Source organism: Protopterus annectens, chromosome 1.part0 (assembly GCF_019279795.1).
Source record: "Protopterus annectens isolate FY-2018-M chromosome 1.part0, PAN1.0, whole genome shotgun sequence".
In the NCBI taxonomy this organism is placed as follows: Eukaryota; Metazoa; Chordata; order Ceratodontiformes; family Protopteridae; genus Protopterus; species Protopterus annectens.
The window spans coordinates 1851204157-1851211762 of NC_056725.1; the positions used below are offsets into that span (position 1 = coordinate 1851204157).

Sequence of the window (7606 nt, forward strand, 5' to 3'; positions counted from 1 at the left end):
AAATTATTTCACTCTTTTCATATAGTATTCTATCATACTGCACTCCTGACCACCACAATAAAATAAATTGTCAATTATCTCGATGTTATAAGAGATGCAAAAATCTATATGTAATCTATATGTGTATATGTATATACATATAACTGGGGAAATGTTTGTGTTTCTGTATGTATGCACATGTATATTTATTAATGCCTACAGCTAATCTATATCTGTCTGCACGTGTGTGCAAAAATATAGCACAGAAACTCTATGTTATTTTACGTTTTGTTTGTTCTAACATTGAAAACCTTGCTTTTCAGCAATACATTTTCCTAGAGCATACCTCTCAACTGTCCAGATGTTCAGAGAATGTCTAGATTTTTGCTTCATGTATTTCGTCTGTTCCTCATATTTTTTTTTTCTGGCAAATCAGTGAGGATTGAAGTCAGTAAATAATGGCACACATTTGAGTTTCTGACTTCATATCTTTCAGAAAATGAATTCTAACATAAATTCTGTTTTTCTAGCAACTTTCTAAGTTAATAAGAGCAATACTTAAACTCTGCCCCTATTTTGGGTTTTTTTCACCCCATTATTTTAGGCTTTGTCCAGATTTATTGCACTAAGATGTTGAGAGGTATTCCCTAGAGCAGTTTTATATTTTAAAAGTATAATATGCCACTCCAGGAAGAAACTCCAAGGATTTTCATGTATTTGCCAGTAATGAAGGAGAACAATGCTTTGATCTTTTGTGATATTCTTAGCCCTACACCAACATAAAAACTAAATCAAAATTAATTATTTTATTTTTACCATATAATATACTGGGCCAGAATCCAAAACAGTTGCTCTTAGTATATTTCTGCCCTGATTCCAAAAGACTTGCTATAAACAAGCTTACACTTGGGGCTAGATTTCAAAAGACCCGGTCACAGTGTGAGTCTCATGTCCTTCCTAAGGATGGTTAGTTACATTCTGAAGCATCCACAGAACATTTGTCGATTCTTATTTTCTTAAAAGATGCTTTGATATATATACCTTCATTAAGACCAAATGTATATGCGGCATTTAATTCAAACATCGTTTCAGTGCTTTAAAATAAGCAGCTGAATTTATGCAATTTCTCAAATTCCTTTATTTTACAGAAAAAGAAACTGTTACAATTTATTAAATTTAAACATTCGCTGATATATTTAATAAAAAAGGAAGGGTGAGATTGTTGACCAATTGACCAGTTGCATTGTACTGTTGCATTAGGAAGATGCTAACCTATAAAGATGATGCCAGAAGAAGACCCATAATCTTAAATGTCTGCCCACTTGTTGCAACCAGCTTCTTTCTAGGGCTGTCCATCATAATGTCTAGGATCAAAATTTTGAATCTCAATACTGCAAAAGTACTTCATTTTGCCCTTTCTCTGAGATACAGTGGCTCCACTGATGCTAGATTTGGAAGTTTGGGGTGAAGTGGCAAAGCCTCTATTTCAAGGATACAGTATGTAAACAACCCTGCAAAAGGTAACCTTTCAAATATCAGTTTTCACTATTTTAGGGCACACATTTTCAGTACTATAAAAACAGTGGTACGGAATACCATTGCAGCTGCCTTTTCTGGTAACCTTTCCATTTCCATCTGTGGGCAGGATCCTAGAACCTAGCTACTGACCTATATTCTATCTTTCCTCCTGGCAGTCCATTACAGAGCCCTATCACCTCTGCATGAAGCAATATTTTCTTAAATAAGTCTTATATCTTGCCCTATCCAGAGACCATCTATTCACCTTTTCCTGAAATTCAGCTGGTGTAGCCATATTATATCATTGTAATTCAATATTTCCATCTTTTTCACCATTTGGCACCTGCTTTTATATACACCTCATGCAGCCCTGTCACCTTTTCCTCTACAGCTGGCATAGATGGATGCAGTATCCCATATATTATATGATGTCTAGTTCAACTGGAGAATGACTGTAGCTTCCCCTGAATATATATATTTCACTAGCTATGCATTCTCCACATCTTGTTGACCTTAACCACTGCACTTTCATACTGCTCTGCAAAAGTCATGTTAGCAATGATTATAACCTATTATGCTCTGTTCTCCTTTAGCAACATCAATTCAGGCTTGCACGTCATCCCCATATTCCTCTACCAGTGTGCAAGCTTACCTTATTTACATTAAACCCAGGCTATCACTTATTTACTCATACTCCAAGCTCCTAATTCCCTCTGTGGAGAGAAGATTCACAATTTGAAACCTGTGCTCTAATCTTAATGAAATTGCAATTAGTGTGGTCTTACGCTCCTACTCCAGTATGTTGTCTGACATGGCTATAATACAGAAGACTAGTCCCAGCACCGAAACCTGTGGCACTATATTTGTGACTATCTTTTTCCCCGTATAGCTGCCCTGTAATTACCACTCTTTATTTAATCAGTTAGCCAGTTCTGTACTCCTCTGTTCTGAGATCCACACCAATAACTTTTATATTCCTTACCACTTTATTAAGTGGTACTATATCAGATGCCTTGTTGACTTACTGAAATATAGATATATTGCAACTACTGAATTCCCAGTGCTCACATCTCAGAAGGGAAGACTTCTGTTGTGAGAAGCTATGCTGCTGCATATCTGTAAAACTATGGCAGCCAAGAACAATGCTACCTTCTCCCACATATTTTTTCCTATGACATTTGCTTGGATGGACACTGATAAACCTGAAACACCTGGCTCCTTCACAGGTCTACCACTATAGAGGAGTACCACAGTCACCATCCTTGCAGTCCTGAGGTACCACTTCTATTTTCATCAAGAGATTAGCTAGATTAGGCAGTGGTTTATGAACTACTACAACCAACTGTTTAATTAGTAGGAAGGTATGTCATCCAGTCTTCATGCCTTAGCTCTCCAAAGTTGTATGTGTTCATTTTGCACTTCTTCCATAGCCATTCCTCAGTCTGCCAGTTTTGCCTCCAGTCACACCATCCCAGCTTCCATCCTTGCCAAATTGCCTTTGTTACTCTCTAAGTACTGAACAAAAAATGCTTGTTTAATTTCCATCCTCTACCCATTTCTTTAACACTATCTTTTTCCTGTACTCTAATGTCCAGCTCTGAACTCTACCATTCCTCAATGTATCTCTCCTTATGCACCCTATCTAGTCACCTCATTTAAATGCATTCTTGATTACATTCTGTCTTGTTTTCTGAGCTTCTTAAACATTTAGCTAATTCTGACCATTTTGCCTGTATGCTTTCCTCTTTTCACTTATAACTCCCATATCCTTGACATTTATCTCAGTTCAAAGGTTCATAGGTAAATACTAGGCTATCAGTCTACATACGATAACACGTCTAGCCAAAAAACAGTGGTCAGAATCAAACCCTGCACCTTGCACCTGTGAGATAAAACCTGTAATCGTTACTCCAACTATTTTTATTCCTATACTGCTTTATTTTTTGATACTGGATATCATTCCCACCTTACACCCTCCTTGATGCTCTCTCATGCTTCTCTCCCTCTTTTCATTTGCATGTTCTGTGCTTCTTAGCACCTAGAAATTTGCATATCATTAATCACAAATCTCTGTCCTATCTAGTCTTCTTCTATCTCCTATAATAAAGATCAGGAGCTACACTTTGGCATAATCACTTTTTCCCAACTGACTCATTCTCTTACCTCCCTGACCACCTCTAAAATAGTAAAGATCACATCAAGAAAAATATTTTTGAATCTTCAAGTTCCATTCCTGTCCATCTTCTTCTTAAGTTTTTACCACTTCCCTATCACTCTGTACTGTAGACTTTGGCATGCTACCGGTTACCCCTTGAGGATTTTATTCTCTCATATCTATAACTGTTTTCTGTTTTCCCATCTTTTAAACTTGTTTCTGAGACAGTCATTACATTTGATATTGCACTTGGTGGCCTGTTTTCTGTAACTAATTACCACAAATTATTGGCTCCACTTTCTAGTATTAGTGCCAGCATGTCAGTTTCTCCTTCTTTTTCAAGCTGTTCTGCATTAAATATAACTGCTTCCTAAGCATGCACTCTAGCTATTCTGCCTTTCTCATTCTTCCCATTCTCCCTGCCTTTTCTTGACTCACACAGCCCTAAAAGCATTAAGTTCTATACCATATGAAGTGTAGCACATGATTCTGTTATGCCTGCAGTACTGATTTGTTCTTCTGCAAATACAGCAATCAGATTATTCATTCTGGTTAGAAAAGAAGTTTACCTAGTTTAAAATTCTTTAACTTTCAATAAATCTTTGCACTAGTACTATTGCCATTATTGCAAAGAGCAACAGTCAGTCACAACAGTGCAAATAGCATGGCAGTATCAGTAGAAGCAGTAAGATTTGTACAGGAAATCAGTCAAAACTTCTATACTAGGCTTATTTAGTTGTTAAATAGTTTTACTTAATACCTAACTTAAAACATAAAGCAAGATAACTCTGTACCACTCACCTATTACAATTTTTTAGCAATACCCCCTCATATTGCTGGAAAAGGATTCTTTCACAGTTTGAGTCATCAAATTGCATATTATAGAAACTACTCTGTTAAAATCAGTACAAGGGACTCTTATATTCAGATTTATGTTGTATCCATTTTAGTACGTATTTCCAAATTATAGATACCACATTCTAGCTTCTAAAATTCCATGTTCTAAATTCCAAGACTTTACATTCTGAACTCCAAATTCTGATTCTAACTTTTTATGTTCCAATTTTCAAACTTCCCACTTCCAAATTCTTGCCACAAAGTTTGAAATTCTGAGCTTTAAAGTTCCAAATTTTAACTCCCGAGGTTTCAGTATTTCAAAGACTATATTCTAAAATGTAAGATATAAAGTTCCCAATGCTTATGGTTCCATTACTTAAATCTGAAAATCTAAGTGTCCATATTATAGGTTTTAAATTCAAACGTCCTAAGTTCCAAATGTTAAGTATGAAACCTCTTCATTTAAAAGTCTAGAGTCCCAAAGTCTAGGTTCCATATTCTAACAGGTCTGTATTTCATAATCAAAGAGACACTTCTTTGAATATGTAATCATCAACCCCTAAACATCGAAATGCAAAAACTGCGAATGGCCAAAACTGCAAATTTTTTCCTAGGGAAAAAATTCAGTTGGCCGTTCCCGGAGTTTACCCTTTACACCAATGTAGAGTAATCTTCGAGTTGATATATTTAGTTAGGGGGTGTGTGGGGGGCACTTTAAATTACATTTTACATTACAATTACATTGCATGTTTAATTACATTTGAAATGTTTGTCTTGTTTCTATGGCCCCGCAAATTTTTTACCTAGGAAAAATTTGCGGTTTTGGCCATTAGTGGTTTCCGCATTTCGGTGTTTAGAGGTCGATGATTGCATATTTGAAGAAGTGTCTCTTTGATTATGTAATATAGACCCATTCTAACTTCTAAATGTTGAAATTCTAAGTCTTATATTCGAGTCTATATTAGAACATCAAAGTTTCACAACTTTGAATGTTCTAATATCGAACCCTATTCAGCGAATGCTGAAAATAGCGAAGCTGCAGAAAACGGAATTTTTTCCTAGGGAAAGAATTCGGTTGTCTGTTTCTGTCGCTTTGCTATTTTCAGCACTGTGTTGGAAAGTCGGGTTCAGGTAAGTGTGCGACTGGGCATGGGTTAGGTGAGTTTGGGTTAGGGCGTGGGTCAGGTAAGTGTGCAATTGTGTGGACATGAGGGTTAGGGTGGGTTAGGTGAGTTAGGGTTAGGGCGCTGGTCAGGTAAGTGTGCGATTGTGTGGACATGAGGGTTAGGGCATGGGTCAGTTAAGTGTGCGAATGTGTGGACATGAGGGTTACGGCGGGTTAGGTGAGTTAAGGTTAGGGCGCAGGTGAGGTGAGTATGCGATAGTGACGGACCTTAGGGTTAGGGTTTGGGTTAAGGTAAGTGGATAGTTAGTGGTGTACGCACAGTTTAGTGCAGGGTTAGATGTAAGACTTTAGGTGTATGTGTGTGGATTGCTGTTTGTTTGGTGTGCTTGTGTTGTGTGTATGTGTTTTGGAACAGCTCATTTTTTTACTAGGAAATAATTCTCTGTTCTGCATGTTGATGTTGTCAGCGTTCACTGAATAGGGTTCGATATTAGAACATTCAAAGTTGTGAAACTTCGTTGTTCTAATATAGACTCTTATATTCTATGTTCCAGACTCTAAGCAACAGTATTCCATATTCAAAGTTCCAATTCCTGAGTTCAAAAGCTCCAATTTCATAGTTCCAACTTCTAAGTTTCACAGTTCCTGATTCTAAGATTGTGTTCACTGTTCTCAATTTCAGATTTCTAGTCCCAAACCTCACAAAATTTGCCTTTCATATTATAAATCTCAAAGTTCTAATTTCTAGTTCTGTATCCTAAGTTCCAAACTGTAACATCTACATTCTATACTCAGCATTTACATTTCAGCATTCCAAATTCAAAGTTATAGAACTGTATATTCTAAGTTTGAAAGTTTCAGATCATGTGTTCCAAACTGTTTTCCAAATGTTAATTTCTAAAGTTTGAAATTGTAAGTTCTAAATTTTATGACCTAAACTCTGAGTTCCAAATTCTAATCTATAATATCAGGCTTACATATTTTAGATTAAAACCCCCCAAATGTGAAGATGCAAACTTTCAAAATTTAATTTCCAAATTCAAACTTCCACATTAAATGATATAAATACTAAACTTCAAATTCTGTGTTTAAGCCCTCTAACTTTCAATATTCCAAATTCTAACACTAAAGTTCTATGCCCTAAATTCTAACTTCAAAAGTTGAAACTCCATGTTTGAAATTTCTAAATTCTAAATACCAATGTCTACATTGCAAAATTTATATTCTAAGTTCTCTTCTTCCAAACTTTAAGTTCCAAATGTCTAAATTCTAAGTTCCATTCTAAAGTTCCAAATTCAAATTCAAAGATCCCAAATCTTTGTTCAAATTTCTACATTCCAAGTTCTAATCTGCAGAGATGAAACTTGAAACTTGGATTTTCAACTCCCATGTTATAATTTACAAAGTTTCAGATTCTAAGATCATTGTTTCATATATTATATTTAAACATCCTAAGGTTTAACTTTCTAAGTTCTAGATTCTAAATTCAAAAGTGTCATTTTTTAAGTTTTACAGGTCCAAATTATATGTTCTAGACATTTTTTCAAAGTTTTCAACTATAAGTTCCATATTTCTAAATTATTTGTTCAAAACCATAAGTTCTGGAGTTGCAAATTCTAATTTCAATGCTTCAAACTTATAAATTCTAATATCAAAATTTAAGTTTGAAATTCCCAGTTCTAGTATTCTATACTAGGTTCCAGGGTTTGAATTTCTAAGTTCCAGCATTCTAATTTATTAATTCAAAATTTTAAGTTCAAAGTTCTAAATTCTAAGTTTCAAACTCTGATCTCTAAACTTCTTAACTCAGTGATTAAAATGTTAAGTTCTAAATTGTGAGTTTCAAAATTTCACATTTTAAATTTCCAAGTTCCAAACTCAAAGTTGAATGTTTCCAAATTCCGAATTTAAAGTTCCAATTATAAGTAAGTTCCACGTTATATGTAACAAGTGTTATAGTCTAAAGTTACACATTGTACATTCAAAATTCA

General features: G+C 35.1%; 1 protein-coding gene across 1 annotated transcript in view; it reads left to right on the forward strand.

Moving 5' to 3' along the window:
- The window catches only part of FYB1 (FYN binding protein 1), a 2052110-nt gene that overhangs the window by 1820729 nt on the left and 223775 nt on the right, over positions 1 to 7606 (forward strand). The gene's annotated exons all lie outside the window — the stretch shown is intronic.